This window comes from Hippocampus guttulatus, chromosome 7, assembly GCF_054856545.1.
Source record: "Hippocampus guttulatus isolate MCC_2025c chromosome 7, RoL_Hgut_1.0, whole genome shotgun sequence".
NCBI lineage: Eukaryota > Metazoa > Chordata > Actinopteri > Syngnathiformes > Syngnathidae > Hippocampus > Hippocampus guttulatus.
In genome coordinates, this window is record NC_141267.1 from 14,583,152 (window position 1) to 14,603,736 (window position 20,585).

General features: G+C 40.9%; 1 long non-coding RNA gene across 1 annotated transcript in view; it reads left to right on the forward strand.

The window, feature by feature from the left end:
- The first annotated feature begins 1,627 nt into the window (after nt 1–1,627).
- The window catches only part of LOC147202400 (uncharacterized), a 48,273-nt gene continuing 29,315 nt past the window's right edge, over nt 1,628–20,585 (forward strand). The window contains exons 1-2 of the long non-coding RNA XR_015101411.1: nt 1,628–2,016; nt 11,396–11,469. This is a non-coding gene — a long non-coding RNA (uncharacterized LOC147202400). The remainder of the gene's footprint in view (nt 2,017–11,395; nt 11,470–20,585) is intronic.

Below are 20,585 nucleotides of genomic sequence, written 5' to 3' on the forward strand. Positions count from 1 at the left end.
TTTTGACTAGGTGAATTGGCCAAAAAAAGCGAGCTGTAGCACACATTGCATCTATTAGTGAAATCAATTTAATTTTCTATATTGCAGCTATGGTTTTCTAAAAGCGATAATTATGATTCTCAGAATAAAAAAAGATTAGAGTTCATTGGTTTGGGATCAGAAGCCGTGTAAATAGGCCTCCAACTGGCGGCTCGGTTTGCGTTGAGTACGTTCGATTGAATCTATAACGCAGCTATTATAGCTCATACTGTATTTGTATGATTCTTATGAAACGTGTTTACATAAAAAGGATTCATTGAAATGTCTGACAGTGGGCGTGGCAGCGGCCACACTGCGGAGGAATGAAGGCCGTGGTGTTTTTTTCCCCCCTTGTCCGGCCTTTTAGCATGCTGCAGTTCCGCTTGTGACCAATAAGTGCCGCCATTGATTACGTTGAGAAGGGATTTTGGCGCGCCTGAAAATTGAAGGTCACTAAACTCGCCAAAACCAAATCTAGGATGTTAGAGACCTATTCATAATTACGCATATGCTCTCATTTTATTAGGTCGCTTTCATCCTCAGTAATTATATTCTAATTTGATGTATATGTGTACACACATAAATCGTGCCTATTTGTTGACTGGCACGTGAGAATTATTCACGTAACGTAACAATAAGAGATGAGAGAAGAGTATGCATGCATTTTTTTCAAACTGCAATGCATTGTACTGATGTGTTTCTCATATGTTGCTGTTTACAATCACAAGGTAATTGGAATATTAGCTGCAGTGTGTGATGTGCTCGGGGATTGTATTGTTTTTGCAGTGCCTTTCACAGTGTGAAACACGAAAGAGACATCAAACCCTTCAACATTTAAACACTTTAACATAAAATTAAAAAAAACATTTAAAACATTTAAATGTAAAGAAATAAAAATAGTATCAGAAGAAAAAAATTACAAATCAAAGGTAGTAGTCCTATCACCAGTGGTAAAAATAAGAATAAATACTGTATTTTTCATTATTATTATTATTATTATTATTCCTCTTGATTATTTTTATTCTTTAAAATATTTAAATCGTTTTTAAGTATTTGTATACATTTTTACTAACACTATTATTAGTTGTAGTAGCAGTGGTGGGAGGTAGAATAATGCATTATTGTCATTATTATTATCAGCTGTTTTCTTTATGCTTTAAAAATATAATGTTATAATTGTTGTTGTATGATAATTGTTACAATTATCTTATAATTGTTTACAATTGTCAACAATTACCTATTTAATTTATTGGTGTAGCTATTTATTTCGTTAGTTTCACACTCTCGACCCTATTAAGGATTCGCGGTTCGCCTGTGGGCACCCTTGACCTATTTAATATCATATACAGTATTTTACAAATAACTTATATGGTGAGCAAAATATATCTTACATTCTACGCCTTACATAAAATTTAAACAACCTCCCTTCCAAAATATCACGCGTTAACATTTTTTTTTTTGAAATTACTTTTTCGTGAAACGTCTTTTATGTCACCACCCTCTCGAAGAATAGGCGCGTCCTATTGGACGAGCCTATCCTGGCACGTGACGTCATTACACCGTGCCTATCTTCGCTCGCTCGCTCTCTTTCACGCCTTTTCTTTTTCTTTTTGGTTGCTGTACCAGCAGCATCCGTTCAACCTGTCTCTTTTATAACCTCGATATTAGGGCTTCATTCAATAACACGTCTGTTCTCGAATGTCCCCGATCACAGCCCGGAATGAACTGCCAGTTTACGTCAGAGGGGGGCGGGGGTGTTGGGAGGACCAACGAGATGCAGAGTCCGCGCCGCGCACATTCTCCTTCGAAGACGTGGAGGAGATGCTTCGTGTGTGCTAGTCAAGCTAAAGCAATGGCGACTTCTTCCATACGAACTGGGACAAGTTGACGTGACGCCAGAACGCAGACTTTCACGGCTCGCTGCAGATTCTTCGTTTGAAAGACGGCAACTTTACAAAAAAGGACTTGAGGCTATAAGGGTGGATTTACCGTATGAATGTAAGTCGTGTTTCTTCCCATTAAAAAAAAAAAAAGCATGCTTGTGCTTTTTCAATGTCTCTCAATGCCAAGTTGCGTCCATTTAGGACCACCCTGAGCGAACAGTTACGTGACTGTTAACACAGCCATGGGAAATTGTTGCCCCGTGTGTGCGTGTGTGTTGGGTGTGTGTGTGTGTGCGCGCGAGCGCGCCAGACAGCATTGTGATGCTAATATACGCAGCACGTTGTTGAACTTGATGTTGATTTTTAAAATTTTTTTAGCTGATACCCCACCGCACCACACCTCTGAACTCCACTCTTAATTTTCAATTTCTATTTTATTATACACCTGTTTCCATATAAATTTCCCATACAGTACAAAATTAAGATATAACATGTGCGTTTGGAAAAAAAATATTGGAACCATTTTCGACCATTTACAATAGAAATAATCATGAATATCATTTTTAAATACAGTACAATCTCTATTCGTCAGAATAAGTTACAGCATGTTTAATATTTTGCAGGAGAAAATAGTAACCAAAACACGCTATGGAGGGCAGTTTCAATGACTAAACAAAAAAACATTTTCTCCACTATTCAAAATATTATATAGAGCTGTTTATATTTGGTGGTACCGGGTAATTTATAATCCCCAAAAATTATGTTCTTTCTTCATTCTTACATCTTGTTTGACGATGTGTGTGTAGAATATTTTTTCCACTAATGGGGAAAACAATTTTTTTTCTTCGTGTCTTACTCCGTGTAACATGAAAGCCTGCTATATATAGTTTAACTTTTAACTATAATCCACATTGACGCAATAATTGAAATACAATGCCAAGTTTCCTGGACAAACAGTCAAATAATTTGATTTGCTATGATAATGCTAGGTACTTTTAATTAAAATGTATTCAGGTAGAAAGCAAAATAATGTAAAATAATGGCAAGAAAATATAACTGTTCATCCATTTTAACAGTTACATTTTGGGGACATTTTACTTTTTATATTTCCTCCGTTTTTTTCCTATTTGTTGCTGATTTACGATTTGATTTGTGAAAGCTTTGTAAGACATTTTTATCAGGGAAAACACAAATGTGATTTACTTATGGTGAGAGCCAATATTTCTTCAATACTTGTATTGTGTTTTGAGATTCATTTGCTCAGTCGTAATATGAAAACATTGTGTGTGTGTGTGTGTGTTTCCTAAATTCGTTTCAGCACCATGGACAGTGGTCGTATAGTCCCCTCGTGGATGCCTCTCGTTCTAAGATCCATTTAAGTTATATCGTATACGTTCTGGCAACAACATATACGAATCGACGCACAACACAGACAATGACTTGAAACGAAACGAGACGAGGGCGTGCATGTACGTACACGTGCACGCTACTGTACGTCTATTTGAAGGGACGTGACGTAGCTTGGGGGCGTGTCACGGTCAGAAAGTACTTGTTTTTCATCCCAGGTTTTTGTTCGGCAGAAAATGCAAATAATTACATAATCATTAATAATTCTACATAATTGAAAACGGTACAAATGAAAAAATAACGTTGATATGTTTTAACGAAATTCTTACGAGCTCTGATATAGGAAATTTAAAATCTAAGAAAAATCCTACGCACACGCACACACACACACACACACACACACACACACACACACACACACACGCACTCGCGCGCGTGCACACACACACACACACACACACACACACACACACATGGGTACATATTAGGATGCAGTAATAAATAGAATGTGATCGCATTTCGCTTAATATCCCAAAACAAAAAGAATCTTATTTCTTTGTGACTATTCAGGCTATTAAAAATAGAATGTCTTGCTCAGTGCTAAACGTTCAGCTGTCCCACTGCTATTCTTTTAGCATCAGCCTTGTATTTGTTTTATTAAAAATAAATAAAATGTTCTTGAGACCAGATACAAGTGAAGGACACGTGTCTATTGTCCTGTCCCGTCTATAGTCAGTTTACTTTCTTTAATTTACATAAAGATGACTGTGCATATGAATACCCGTGCACGACAATAAAGACACTGAGGGATGTTTTGACACATTCATGTTTTAAAAGCTATCATTCTCTCTGCCTTGGACCATTATGATCATTATTGGGTCATTTTGATCATCATTAAATATTAGTATAGGGCCTCAGGCACTATTTATTATTTTACTCCCTTTTCCATAAATCAACATGCTTGCTTGGCTTCTTTCTTAAACGAACTCGTTTCCTTTTCTTCTGACTTTGCTGCAGTTATAGGAGTAAAAATAAAAACCGCATTGCTGGTGCTTGGATAGCTAAAGTTTTTAAAATAATTTGACACCAACCACTCACCATCACGTGGGTCGCCAGCCACCACGGCTGGGTGAGGCCGGGGAGGGAGGGTCCCATTACGGATTACAAGTGCGGGTCGACCCGCTGTCAGTCTGGTGGATTTCAAACGAGGTCATTTTTATAAAAAGTTCTAATCATTGGAATTAACTGACCTCAGTATTTGGAATTTTGTTTTCACTATCATATTTAAGAAAACGTTCCATAGGCTTCACCATACCTGAATCTATATTATTTTTCCTGCTTTTAATTGCAATGTGATTCAATGTCGATGCAATATTAGAGTGCACCTCAATACATTATAGATACTTCTGTTGCGAGTATGTTTCACTCAGTTTCTCCTTGTCCACGGCTAGTGAACATGTGATGACATACAGCTGCTGTTGCTATATATTTGTGGTGTTGTCCAACAATCTGTGGATTAATTCACTGTGGAGTGCGTGTGTGTGTGTGTGTGTGTGTGTCTCTAAAATAGGGTCGATGCAAGGTAGCATTTGACGCCAGCAACACGTTTTGATGCTTCTTGTTTGTTGCGAATATTTAAAAGGCTGCACGACCCGCGCGTGGGGATTTACGCCAGACTTAGTCACCGCGCGTTTGTGTGTGACGACGTACGGCAGGTGGGTGTGACATCATCGACGTGATGAGATCAGCTTCCGTGACTGCTCTTGTCGTCAATGTTCAGTTGTGGCGGGGTTGCACAAGTGTGGCCTGTGTCGCCGCTGAGTTTTGCCAATTACGACGGGCTGTGAACGCAACTGCCTGATTAAAAAAAGGAAGGTGAGCGAGGGGAGGGGCGGGGCGGAAGAGGACTGTCCCCCACGTGACCACAACACGCTGCAGCGTCGGCGCCGGCGGCGGCTCCTTTAAGAGAGATGTGGGTTAGTTTTTCTCTTTGGTTATCTAGCTGTATGAGTTTATGCAATATCATAAAGCTAGAGAACCGAATGTAGAAACTAATCCCGCAGACGTCACGTGCAAGGATGGCTGCGAGGATGGATGGAGAGATCATGAGAACGAGGGTGGTGATGGAGGACCGAGAAGCACCAAACGTCATCCGCGTAGATCGCGTGGGGGGAAAAAAGACACCTCCTTCCCTGCCACCTTCCTACCCGATTTTTTGGAGTGCAAATTGCCGTGCAACCTGGAGTACTCAATACAAAAAAAATATGGGGGCATTCATGGCGCTGTGCATTTGTGGAGTGACTGCCATGCCGTGGGGGAGGTTCCATTCATGAAGGAGGTGCTGCTTCATTTGAACACGCATGTCTTCTGTTATAATGCCAGTTGTCTTATTGTTGTATGCATGGCTTGATATGGACGCGGATGTGTCAGACTAAAGAGCCTTCTGATTGGTCCACTGCACCAACATACCCTTACTCCAAACAAATGCATCGAACCTGTCACGGCAGGAAAGAAATGCGCCTGTGCCCTTTATCTTGTATGGGGAGATTTTATATGGAATTTTGCATCTGGTTGGGTGCCATCCAATTGGAGTTGTCCTACAAGGTATACTCAACAGGGTTGTGTGTACTGTATCCTGGGGTGTGCAACCTAAAGACCATGGACATGTGGGGCTGGCTTGACATCAAAACATCAATTAAAACTCAGATGCCTTCAATTTAAAATTGTTGGATCATATTTTTGCATTAATTTAGCATGGTCTGCATGTAAAGTCCCATCAGATTTTTATAGGGCTTGTCTTCATTAGGGTCGCATAAAACTATGGACAATTTAGAGCCTTGGATGAATTAAACCTGCATGTTGTGAACATATGAGAGGAAACAAACCTAACCATTAGGTTACTATGCTTCCACCCCAAAATATTTAACTCACAAATGAGCACAATGTGATAGTTGCTCCCCCCCATTGATATTTACCCTAAAATTGAAATCTATTGAAGGAGAGACAGTAATTCATCCCCTTCAACCCAGGATTTAGTCTGATCCAGGCTGCATGTGCAAGGCCTGTCTTGTTTTAAGAAGTCAAGAGACCGACATTAACATAGAGAGGCTCACACTGAACTTGGCTTTTACGGTGGTCCAGGGAATCAAACCTTAGCCCATCTAAGTCCCAGATGCATTCTTTACCACTCCCAAGCTTCCCTGTATGTTACATTGCAGTATTTCATGTGACAGCGGTATACATAAATTTATCCCATTGGTATGATTTGAGAGGTAAGATTAGAGAGACACCAAGGTCAGTCTATTTTATTTTTTAAATAATGTCCATCAATTTTTTTCCCCTTTTCATCCGAAGGGAAAAAAAGCACCTCTCCTTGTTCCGCTCTGGGTGTATTGTGTTAGAAGGGCCTGTTGAATTTTAAACAAGTCACAGTGCAGTGCTGGACCTGCTGTAGAGCTGTGGCTATAGCTCCTATAAAGTGTCACGTCGCTGAGTCACAGTCGAGAACGAGTTAGTGTTAGCAAGGATAGCGCTCTTTTTGTGTCATGTGATCAGTAACCAGGATGTATTGTGATGTCATTGACGGTGTGCAATGTGTAAAAGGAAATCAAAACACAACAGGAAGTATTTATTTGCAGTCTGATGTTGCGATTGAGCATTGACACCAATTCTCTTGTCCATAGAAATGTCTCTGGGATGAGATAAGTGTTTAGAAAATGGGATTGATATTTCGGCCTGAAATGACATTCACACAGATTGTCATTAGATGTGTCGGTGCTGAGAGATGAACGTTCGCATGCAAAATATTGTAAGGTTGAAGTATTGATGGTGTTATTTCCTGCCAAATAATAACTATGAAAGCAGGGATCTCACACTCTTGTGAGTCCATCAAATAACGTTGTCGTGCCAAAAGATTAGCATTTGTATGGTTGGGTGTCCACCAAAGAGCTGAGTGAATGCTGAGATGAGGAGGCACAGGAATATTGTTCGTCGTAAAAATATTTTGTTGATCTTGCGACAACCATTCACACAAATGTTACTGTTATTAGAAAATGTCAATGCTGAAAGATGAGCATCGATGCTCTAGTGTTGTGATATTTTGTCAAATGAATTATGTGACTACTGAAAGATGAGTCTTAACAATGTCATTGTCCATAACAAGTTATGGGTGATAAAAGACAAGCATAGACCCTAAACATTTTAATACTCTTCTAGTCCATAAAATCTAGTGTCAGTACCAAAGGATGAATACACTAATATTGTCCCATCAAAAAAACCCAAAAAGCTATTTTCTGTTGGTCCCACCCCTCCCTTACAAAAGTCATTTGTAATACTAAATAAGACAACAGTGGTCTACCGGGGCTTCATGCAATCAGAAAATGCCTTAATTCTTCAGACTTGGTGAAGCAGCGCGTGGCTCATTGCCCAATGTAATTGTGTTCAAATCGGTTGTGTTTTCTCACATGTTTGGAAGATTTTGTTGGATAGACCAATGAAAGCAAAGTTCAAATTTTTGGCCATAATTCCAAATGATATGCTTTGCACAAACAACACCGCCCATCACCAAAAGAACACGACTGACAGTGAAGCATGCTAATAACATCATGCATTGGTGTTTCTCATCAGCTTCAACTGGGATCCAAGTCAAAGTAGAGGGAATTAAGTCTGAAATAGTTGTCAGTTTCCGCACACAGCCTTCAGCTTTCTGCTAAAAAGCAAACAAATGAAAAACAAGCCACCCAGAACAGCTGAACTTTATTTGGCATTAATCAGAGGTGTCTGCTGACTCCCATTTTGTTTGAATGGAATTACTTAATTCTGGACACAGCATCCCAGTTAGATGAGGGTGTGTGCACTTGTGCAATTTTTTAACTTTCAAATCAAAAACACTTGGTATTTGAAAAGGGGTGTGTAGACTTTTTACATCCACATTAAGTGCCATATTAGAAGGCCTCATCCTGTATTCCGGATGTGTGCTCAATACAATCTCTTCTCTTTCTGGTAAAAAACTAAAATAAATGACACAGATAATGGTGTTTTGATATGAAATATTGCCTCATTAACTGAATAACCTCATTACTTGTGTGTCTCATGCCTTTTTTGAGTTGGGGTTTCAATATCCATGAGAATATTGGACTTTATGATTTGATAAGTAGCACAGGCGTGTTAAATGCGTGGCCCCTTTGTGTGTCCTTTAATGGGATTATTGCGACACCAAACTAACGAATTTATAGCACCATTTAATTTTGGCAATATAATTTATGGTCTGACTACATATGCATCCAACACATGCGGTGATTGCCCAGTTGTGGTAGGAATGAATGCATTGCTGTGGGGTAATAAATAGGGGGGAGGTCGGGGAGAGGGTTGTGGGGGTGGGGGTGGGCTTTGAGATCGAAATTCAGTCTAGCGAATGACGGAGAGGCAGGCAGGCTGGCAGGCTAGACGTCGACGTTCCCACATTAATATATGTGTCTGTCTGGGCCCTCTTTAGGCCCTCAGCACCAGATGGAGTCTGGTCTGCCCTAGTCTAGTCCACCAACACCTGCCATGCTGCATTGTCTCCATCACTGATTACTCAACTTCCCATGTCTGCTTTTTAGCATTTTTATTGCTTTGTCGCCGCTTTTATTCCAAAACACGTGCTTTGGCTGTGATTAGTTTGCTCTACATTGTCCACCAGGACGTTGCAATGAATGAACAAATGATTTTTGTAATATATGTTGACCGTTTAGGGTTTAACCCTGTAGGGATTAAATACTAAAAGTGTGGCAATAACTGTTTCTTTATGGCTGTTATTCCACATTATGGGAGAAAAACAATGTCACTACCCATTACCCAACAATATAATCACAGATTATACTGTAATAAATGATTTGCATTTGTTTTCGTACGACCATACACAACATCAAGACACACTTGACAATTGTCATCTCATTTGCAAATTGCCCATTATTGAAAAACACTTGAATGTTCTTCTAAAAACGATTCTCGAAAGTTACGAGTGGGCACCAGGTAACGTGATACAATATTAGCTTTATTTATATTTAACAATAGTATCATGGTTGAGTATTTGCTCTGTGATGGAGGAAAACTCACAGTCATGAATGCATGAAAGGGAGTCTTTCATATTGTTACCAGAAGAAAATCAAAAAGCTTTTTTTGTTTTTTTTTGTAATGCAATTGTTGGAATCGGGAAATAGTCCAAAATGTCATGAATTGCGACATTGGACAGAAGCTCTGGAGATTTGCTTCATTGTCTATCATATAACAAAACAATATCTGTTGTTATGAACATTTGTAAGTTAAAATGTCTTAAGGCTTTTGATAATAGTTTGTCAGTGGGTTTATTTATTTTGAAGCAGTCTGGATCAATTGTGCTCAGGGGTCAAATATAGCCCACGGGCTTCAGGTTGCTTAGCCCTGTTTTATACTGTAGATGTTTTCACATTTATGTGCCATGCTGGATTGTACGTTGTACGTGTGTGTGCATGAAGATGTACAGTACATGCGAGAGTGTCGTTTCTACACCTCTGCCTTTTTTTCCTTCTTTTTCTTTGCCTCCACAGGTACAATAAAGGCCGAATTATCCTTCTATGTCGACACAAGATGACTTAAAGTGCAGGCCACACTGCATACTATCATGTGTGGGGATTTATTCTTAAAAATTAGAAATTTTTTATTTGCGTATTTGCATTTTGCGATTGAGACAATGCATTTTTTGATCATAAAATGAAAATGTGATTTTTACTGACTATTTACACTGCTCCCAACCATCAAGAACTAGTTATGGAAGTTATTTTTACGTGTTATATTTTTGCACTTTAAATTGCAACCCCCCACCCCCCACCCTCTCTCTCTCTCTCTCTCTCTATATATATATATATAGTATATCTATAAACCCTTTTCCCTGAACTTATGAATTCTAGGCTTGGTAGCCTAGCAACAGGCTCTGACCCATGTGAGGGAACCAAGGGAAAAAATTTGAAAGGCTGACATGCCGGCTTTAAATCCGCAAGGGACGTCAGATATTGGGTGGATGTAATCTCGGACTACTTTGTGTAATCGCTTGTGAAGTGCGCTGCCTGTGTGCCTCCCCATGTGTGTCAGTTTGTGTGTGTGATTCCGATTGTCCTCCATTTAGTATTGCCAGCTGAAATAATTGCAATTAACATTTGAAGGAGCAAGGACAGATCCTCCTGTTTAGGAGTCTTTACCATCAATACACTCACTGTCCACATTTTTTGTATGAGATGATATGCTTCCAAAAACAAATACTTGGTTTTCAGAAAATAGCCATGCTCATTTTTTAAGAGATACTATGTTTAACATTTATATTTGTTTGTTTTTTTATGTGTGTGTGGGTGTCGTTGTCGAAATGCACTGTATCATAGTGAGAGCTGTTTTTCATATTTTCATAAAATTATGTGGCGCTTCAGCGACAATGCTACTAAGCATGTTATTAGATAAATTCAGACTATTAACGTCTACAGAATATTATAACTGCTTTTATATCACTGTATGGTGCAGTCGTATCTCACGAACTGTCCGTTACATATAGTTTAAAATGTAATCCTCAATGGATAAATAAACCAGAAAAGAACATCCATCCATCCATCCATTTTCCGAACCGCTTGATCCTCACTAGGGTCGCGGGGGGTGCTGGAGCCTATCCCAGCCGTCTTCGGGCAGTAGGCGGGGACACCCTGAATCAGTTGCCAGCCAATCGCAGGGCACACAGAGACGAACAACCATTCATGCCCACACTCACACCTAGGGACAATTTAGAGCGTCCAATCAGCCTGCCATGCATGTTTTTTCGGAATGTGGGAGGAAACCGGAGCACCCAGAGAAAACCCACGCAGGCCCGGGGAGAACATGCAAACTCCACACAGGGAGGCCGGAGCTGGAATTGAACCCGGTACCTCTGCACTGTGAAGCCGACGTGCTAACCACTGGGCTACCGGGCCGCCCAGAAAATAACATGAGATAGGAAAAAAAAAAAACAAGCCAAAGTGTAACTCATCCTCTCAACAAATATTAAATATAGAGTATGACTTAAATAATATGGTGTGTTACACATATAGTATATTTATATGATACGTTTTGACAAATTGAACCTGTCTCATGCGTTTTTCTGTTTCCAGGTGTGTGAACTTACAAGTTCAATGGCAAAGCAAGCAAGATTTTTGCCGCGCGAAGGCTTCTTCACATTGAGCAGGTGAGTGGACGTGCATGTCTGGAGCGCTTGCATTATGGGTTGAAATGTGATGATTTTTTATTTTATTTTATTTTATTACAAATATTACACAAATATTTCTACAAAATGTGGTGGATGGTTGAGTCATGCAGGATCAGAATTGATGTCAGAATTGGGTCATGCAGGGGGCATTGTTGCATTTTTTCCTCCTTCATCATCAGATTTTTTAAAAAATTTAATTACTTTAATCTCTCAGTGACTAACACATGAAAACATTTCACCATATGTGAGATTTTGAAATGCACTCCACCGATTGGCATTCCAGTTTTTATTCTCCTTTATCAAAAAATATGAAACACCAGTAAGGAAATGTAACAATTGGCACAGAAAAGCCAAAGAAAAAGTCAGTACTCTTTTGATTCTCACTGTACTCTGTTTCAGTGAGGTACCGGTATGTGGCGCCATGATATGATTTAGAGGCGTTATTGAGACAGACACTTCAGAGGTCCACTGTATGAAATATCTGTCAAGGTCATACTTTAAATGCGCTGCACTAACTTGTGTGATCAAAGTCTTTAAGCTCTTCCTTGATGTGATATGAAGACACAAGGTGAATCCTTTTCTGTCATCTCAGCATTTGGATCCCTTTAAGGAGACATAAGAAGTCTCCCGAGAGTAGGAGTGGTAAGAAGTATAGCCACATGCAGCATGCTCTCTTCTTTTTACATTTTTGCATTTAGATTATCCGTAGTCCTGTCATATTAGGGGCATGAATTTTGCCTTTCTCCCTCAAATTAATTGAGAAAATTTATTTATCGTATCTATTTTTATTGTATTCATTGGCCTCATGAAATCATTGTTTAGCTACACACACACACACACACACACACACACACACACACACACACACACACACACACACACACACACACGTTTCAGTATGCCTGGGCAGCTTTCACTACACTGTACTGTATGCTACAAGATGCATCTGGAAAAAAAAGTATTTCCTTCCTTTTCTGGCACATTTCCTACCTCTGTGACAATGTAAGCAGACGCTTCGAAATGGCTCGATATGGGGGTAGTAGCTCAGCCCATCTACCGCTAGTTTGCAGCCTTGAGGCGGATGAAAGGATGAGACCACAAGAAGAAGGGATAGGTGGCTGAAGTACTCACACCTTGTACTTAAGTACAGATACTTCTGAAAAATAAAACGGTAAATGTAGAAGTACACGTGCAACGCCGTTACCTAAGTAACATTTTTAACATGTGCATCAGTAAAAAAGTATAAATACAAAAGCCACAGAATAGTTTTTAGTTATTTTACGAACAGTCACGGTGCTTGTAGTGTTTGAATGCAAAGTAAAAATGCTAATTAGCTTTGTTTTCGGCTTTTATGCCATCCAAACATCATGATCGCACCGCTTTGCTAATGTTGTATTCGCTAACATTTGCTAACCCCAAATTAGCTAACATGAACTATTTTTACAAAATAAAGGAGCAGAAAGTACAGAGATTCAAATTTTGGCTCACCGCACAAAAAGTAAAAATCGACCAAGCCACAGTTCAAAAGTCTTGACTACATAGTTTGTACCGTCGCTTCTTTCACAAGCCGTAAGATTAGCCTCGCTAGGCTAACAGACGCGAGGGCGCCGCTCGCCCTGTGCGCGCTTCCGCAAAATAGATGGTGCAATGGAGTAGGAGAGAAGAGAGGGGAGAGTTTCATCATCAGGGGAGGAAGTGAAACCATTTGATTTCCCTTCGGGGGCGACATGATGTTGTGTGACGTCGGCCTAGTTCTCGATGAACCTCCTCCTCCTCTCCTCGGGGGAAAACAGCCACGCGAAGATCAGAGGAGATTCCGCTGCCCGTGGCTATCCTCCTCCGTAGCGGCGGACCACGCAGCTGCCGAACGCGTAGAGCGCCACATCAGTCGACAGCGCATCCTCCAAACGCTTCAATCGATGCAAACGAGCAGCGTTCTGGAACTCGGTTTTGAGAAGCCGCTATCGGACCTCCATCCGGACGCGGAAGCGGATGTGATGGCACACGCGTGTTTTGGCATACCGAAGACATGTGTTACTGGACCCAGGTGCTGGGGTTCCTGTGACTGTGTGTTGTTCGTGTGCCATTTCAAACAGCCCTTCTTTCCTTGTATCCTTCTTCGCTTGTATCCTATCCTTGTTTCCTTCTTTCCTTTTATCCCTCTATGGTGTTTGTATTGTATCCTCCTTTCTCTCTGTCCTAGCTTTCCTTCTCTGCTTCTGTCCTTCTACGCTTGTATCCGATCTTTGTATCCTTCTTTCCTTCCATCCATCCTTCCAACTTCTCACCCTCCCAGCCCCCCCGTGCACTCTCCCTTCCTTGTATCCTGCAATCCCTTCTTTCTTCCATCCTCTCATCCTTCGACCGCTCCATTGCCATCCTCCACCCTGGTTCAAAATGAGCTCTCCAGTTCTCAGCCGCCCCAGAGAAACCAATTCGGAGTGCTCTGCTCCACACCGTCATGGCATGTTGGCCAAGGGAGATGGAGTTCTTTCAGGTCCTCGGCTACACAACACATATGCAAACACACACACATATATGTGACATAGAGCCCCTCCCCCCTTCCCTTTCCAACACGCCTGCAGTATTATGTCGGGCAACGTGACAGAACTCCTCTCGAGGTTCCTATGGAGTTATTCTGCAAATTACGTGACCTTTTTAAGGGGGGTTTGGCTTAAAAATGCGCACATGGGCATGTGCGGTGGTGGCCGTTGCAACCCGAGTCTCACGTGTGCACGCTTAAAGTACACATGTCAGATTTAAATGCACAACAAATCAAGCACTCCCTAATAGGTTTAAGCACACTGGTTGTGAGTATTGTCACGGCGACCTAAATCTGCTTTTAACCGCCTACAGGTTTTCTCAGGTCTTTTTGTATGCATCACCCTGCTCACTGGGCTGTTCTTAAAAGTTGATTTGAATTACACCCTCTGCTTTATGCTTCTTGATAGGATATAAATCTCTTGAAATGAATGCACTTTGTGGGTGTGCGCGTAGAGTAGCGGCGGCGTATGTTAACATAAATTAAAGTGTTTGCTGCAGAGCCGACGGGAGAAAGGATTTTATGATTCGGAATATTCACAATTGACTTTCTTTTTGCACTCGTGTCAACTGTAAACATTGTAGAGTAATGTATACAAATACAGAACAATATTTGCACTTGTGTTTGGCAGACAAACAGTGAATCAACTAACGACACAACGTAACTATAGTTGTACCTCAACTTATGAGTGACCCGAGTTTTTCGAGATAGAAAATGTATTTGAAAATTCGATGCAGTGTTGGATGGCGGCAGTGTCAGATTATGAATTCTTCTTCTTCTTCTTCTTCAAAAAAAAAGACCAAATATGTTCTCCAAGCTGCTTAATGCCACTCTTAGTTGAGGTTGAAAAAAAATCATAATTTGTTTTTAACCAACCTCAAGTTTTCCTTACAAAAGTCATCTAGCTTCATGCTAACAAATATTACGCAGCATCTAATGAAACTTGCGTTAATATCATGGGAGATTTAAATAAGATAAGATAACCTTTATTTGTCCCACACGGGGGAAATTTGCAGTCTACAGCAGCAAAATTGGGTGGGGAGGAAAGAAAAAAAACAAAGTGTCTCATTGCACAAAATAAATGTTTAAAGTTTTGAATACTTGCAACAAATGCAGACAGAGCATTTCAGACCGAAGGTTCTTATGGTGTTGGACGACTCAAGTACAAGGAAGCAAAGCAGGATGATGCTCAAAAAATTTTTATTTCCCCCTGTCAGAGATGTTCTCGGACACGATACAATTTTGCTCATAGATTCCTCTAACACCCCCTGCCCAAAAAAACCCCACAATGGCACACAAGGCACAACGAGGAATCCAAATACTAAATGAACAAAGTCCAAAGTAATCAAAATTGAAAATCTGAAAGAACATCAACAGACATAAATTATCAGACACAGACTGGAAGAAACTATGGATAAAACTACAACTTTGTTGCAACCGTCTTCAAATTTACATGGCGTATGTTTGCGTTAGACTTTCCCCCTTGTGGTCAAGCAATGTACACCAGGAGGAGCAGCACAATGCCCACTGAAGTAAAGCGTGAAATCATAACAAATTGCTTAGCTAGACATAGAGTGTCTTTACATTCAATATGATTATGTTCTTGTTCTTGTTCTTGTTCTTGTTGGTGATGATGTTTTGTCAGGACTGTAATGATTAATGTTTCTCCCCACCAATTAATTTTAATTAGGAAAGATGATTTTGAGATATTTTGTACAAGCGTCGTCACAGAATGAATGCACCACTCTATTTCTAATTTGCGTCATTTTTATGTTTTTAGCCGAACAACTTTTTGGAAAAAATGGAAATATAACAAAAATTTAAAATGCCAAGTGAATCTATGTATGTATGTATCTATGCTTGGCACATTACAATGCCCTCCAAATTGTACCAATGGCTGCAAATAAATCTTGCAAACTAGTTTAGCTAAAAAGACAAGTGGATCCATCCACTTGTTTTTTCAGCGCAACAGCAAGCATTTTTTAAAATTTTTATTTTATCTCACGGCAAGATGGAATAGGGAGCTACCGTGTAAAAAAAAAAAAAAAAAAGAAGAAGAAGAAATAAGTTACTTTATTGTGATGGCACGGTGCAGCAGGATGATGGATGGATGGTTGAGTGGCGCGCAGGAGGGGAGGCAGAGGCGTGCACTGAAAGGCAGCAGGCTGAAGATTGAATGGGAGCGGGAGCAGAAATGAGGCAGGGGCGGGTGGCATTAGTGGCGGGCCGACGCAGTTTGGGGGTGTTTGGAGGATGGAGGGCGGGGGGGCGCTGGGGTCCCCTCTATTGGTTCAATGCAACGGCCGGAGCAGCTGTGAAAAGAGGTCTCCCCTTTTTCCCACGCCCGGCGAGACGCACGAACGCAGCTTCAACCTGCTAGGGTCAAGTCACATGGCTAATATATACGCACGTGTGTCACACACACACACACGTTTATTGTGTGTGCACACAGGCGCATTATTAAGTGAGCATTACCAGACACAAAGATTCTTAGCAGGTTGGTCTGAAATGTTAATTAAACAAGAAACGATATTACTTGTGCTCAACGCACATATAATAATGTGTTTAATTGTGTGGCCTTTTTTGTGTTCAATTTTGCTGTTTCATTTCATTGCATCAATGTCAGTTTCTTCTCGGGCTGAACAATTAATCAAATTCAAATCGACAAAGCGATATAGTAGAATGTAATATCCGAATCGCAAAGGCTGCAATAACAACAACAAAAAAGGCTTCATTTCGGCCAGTTGGTACGCTTTCTTATTTATATAAATGGATGTTTTATTTATTAATAGTATCTAGGTAAATTCAGTTTTTAAGAAATGCAATCCACCTGTTCTCGTATCATCGTTTCATGAAACATGAAAAGTGTCATTGATAAAGCCGCAGATTTATTTGCCTCAGTGTCGTCATCCGATTTATGACTTACTGACTTGTTTACACCGCACTTGAATGAAATGGTCCTTGTGAACAATAAAAAGACCACAAGCCAATTTAATTAGTCAGTTAGTTAGGAAGTTAACCATTCAAATTGAAGTTGGGTCTTTTGTTTTAATTCATGGATCATTTGCATTCAGTTTAGCAAAAGCCAAACCTATAAGACCGAAACATATATGTATAATAAATGTGATATGGTTTCTTATTAATATTGTGTGCACCATAGTCTGTTTCAGTAGGTTTAAAAACTCCATTTTAAAATGTATGCATTTGGTGACTTAATGGCAGTAGTCAATGTAGCTTAGCAGACAAAGTGGGGTTGTAAAGTGATGCACCATACTAGACGCATATCACCTATAATCATATTCCTCAAAAAACGCATGGGAAGCTGAGGGGGGGGGGGGCAGGGGAGGGGGGTCTAGAGGCTTTGTCCTAACCAGGGCCCCACCACCACCCAGTGCCAGATGCCCTGCTGCATTGTGTGGGTACCCCTCCCCCCCAACCCACCTACACTCCCTACCCCACCAACCTCTCTGTCTCCTTCCACCATGATGTCACCCTCCTTGTCTGCCTGTCAGCGCCTCCACAAGAACTTGAGTGTGGGAAGCCAAAGGGGAAGGGGCGGCATCAGGGGGTGTGGGGAGGGGGGGGCGAGTGGTTGACGTTGGGAAGAGTCTGGCCCGAGAGGTCAACGCATGGACTTGAACAACAAGTCGAGCCGCGGCGACTCGCCTAGCAACTGGAATGTAGATGGATGCGTCGCACTGATCCAGTCTGGACAAACTCTTCTGTCTGAGTCACAAAAGATATCAAATGTGGAGGGAGGAAAAACAGGAGGGAGGGGCTGTCTAAAACCGTCTGTTTGCACGTCGTTATTTCACAAATGTACACTGATGCTGGGTAAGGCTTAAGGTCTGAAAGGCACTTGCAACTTTAAATAATAGAGTAGTGCTCTTAGGCTTGCTTTGGAGGGAAAATTAGCAACAGTTTCTACAAAAATGAATGCGCCGATTAGTAAAGAAGCCGCAAATTTCTATGGTGACTTGAAAGAGCATGTTACTGCTTATTCCCGATGTTTGTGTGCTTTTACGATCTTTTGATTAATATTACAGTCATCCAAACATCCATCCATCCGTCCATCCATTATCCGAGGCGTTTTGCTCAATTTTAGGCCCTCACCAATAGTTTCAGCAGGCCACAGGTTTTTGACAGATTCCAGAATTTTAAGGTACAGCGAAACTGATTGGCGTGGCACGTTGGTCTCTGGGATTATGATTGTCGCTTGGAGCGTGAGAAGTCCCGGGTTCAAAGACCGGAAAAGCCCTGAAGGTTGTAGGTGCAGTGGCAAACTTGTAAGGAGATTTGAAAGTGAATGTGGTTCACCAAATCCCCTTGGAGGACAACAAATGTTCTTGGGATTGCTTCAAGCGCAGGTGCCAAACTCTGGTCCACAAGGGCCACTATTCTGCATGTTTTAGATGTTTCTCTCCTCCAACACACCGGATTGAAATGATCAGCTCATCAGCAAACTCTGCAGGAGCCTGATAATGACCCTGACCGTTTGAATCAGGTGTGCTGGAGGAGAGAAACATCTCAAATATGCAGGATAGTAACCCTTGAGGACCGCAGTTTGACACGTGTGGCTTAAAGTTTGCAAGAAATTCTCAATATACGTCATACTATGTGTAAAACTGTATTTTCTTTTCATTTTTTAAAAAGTATAACCCTCAGTAGCCACGAGGGCCGATTATCCGTTTGACGGTTTAAATGTGGTTTTAAAAAGGTCAAGGTTTCAATTACCAATGATTCTGTCCGTAATAAGCTTTTGTTTTTTAGGGGACTTGTAAGCAGCTGCAGTAGGATGGCTGCTTGCAGAGATCACTTAACTAGTCACCTCGATGAAGTTAGCGACGAGAGGCCAGTCCTCTTTTTCTTTTTTTTTCTCATTCTCGATTAAGCAGAGAAGGGAGTGATTAGCAGTTACAGGGTGAGAGAGGGAGTGGAAAGACAACAGAGAGCAACAGTGCTAAATCCAGCATACTTACAGATGCCTTTGTGCTATTTTGATCAACACACGGTACCAGCGGGTACTAATTGGAATTGCCTTGCTGAAAATCGCATTGACGGTCCCTGAAAAAGACGTTGCCTGGACTGCAGCATATGTTGCTCCAAACCCTACCTGTACCTTTCAGACTTAATAGTGCCTTCACAGATGTGCCACATTAACATCCCCCCATACCATCACCGATACTGGCTTTTGTGCTGATAACAATCCAGAAGGCTCCATTTCTTTTTTGGGCCCAGAGGACATCATATTGGTGATTTTTGAAATGTGGACTCGTCAGACCACAGTTCACTTCTCCACTTTCCGTCAGTCCATCTCAAATGAGCTCGGGCTGAGAGAGCTGTCTTGACATGGACATGTTGATTTTCAGCCTTCCGTGTAGAGATTTTTTTCACATTCTCTGAATCTTTTGATCATATTATGGACGGTAGATGATGAAATTGCTAAATTCCTTGCAATTGTACATCGAAGAAACCATCAGACTATTTCCTGATGTAGTTGTTCACAAAGAGGTGAACCTCACCGCATCTTTGCTTGTGAACAACTTAATCACCTGTAGAAAGTTCCAAACAGATAATTTTGTTTTTTTTTTGTTTTTTTGCATTACTAAACTTTCCCAGCCTTTTGTTGCCTCCGTCCCCTCTTTTATGGAACATGTTGCAGGCATCAAATTCAAACTGAGACAATATTTGCCCAAAAAAAAAAAAAAAAAGGTTTTAGTAAATGAATGAAATTAAATAAACAGTTTTAATTGTAATTATTTTTAATGAATTCAATAAATATATCGCATAAAAATTCATTAATTTCCATCATCATTTATAAATGGTGATTTATTTTTTATTATTATTATTTTTCTTCCTTCTTTCTACCCACAATCTTGCTGCTGTAGACTGTAAATTTCCCCAGTGTGGGACAAATAAAGGATATCTTAATCTTATTTTTCAAATAAAATACATGTAAATCAAGTAAAATGTCATTCATTTTCTGTCGTTGTCACCTTTGCATCTTGATTTGCTTCCCTTTCTTCTTTCACATTTCGCCCTCTCCTCATGTGCCTCGCCGTCCTGTCGTGTGAAGAAGAGTCAATTGTGTAGCAGGAGACAAAGACTTACAAACAACACAGCCACCAGAAGACGCCTTGTGGCAATTAGGGCGCACAAAGGGAGAGGAAGGTGTGGCTTTGGAGCACGCTGGTGTGTGGCTTTGCCTTCACGAGTGCCAAGCAGGCCTTTTGCAAAGTCGAGTGGTCGCAGAGACAATGGCTGACAGGATGCACAACACGTGTTGAGGCCTTTTTACGAACAGGAGACAATGGCGACTACGCTGTCTATTAAATGTGCTCTCTCTTTGTGCGCAAATGAGCGAGCTACAAGTTAAAAGGCCATTAGGGCTTTGTGTTGGATTTGTGTGAACTTCAGTTTGTGGCCGTGCTGTCCGTCTTTTAGTCACGCTAATGAGAACAGAGCATTTGAGAGACTGCGCAGATCCCAGCCAAGGCCAACCTGGAAACAGTTGTTGAGGGAAACATGTGCAGTCCTGGCTCTCCAACTTCCT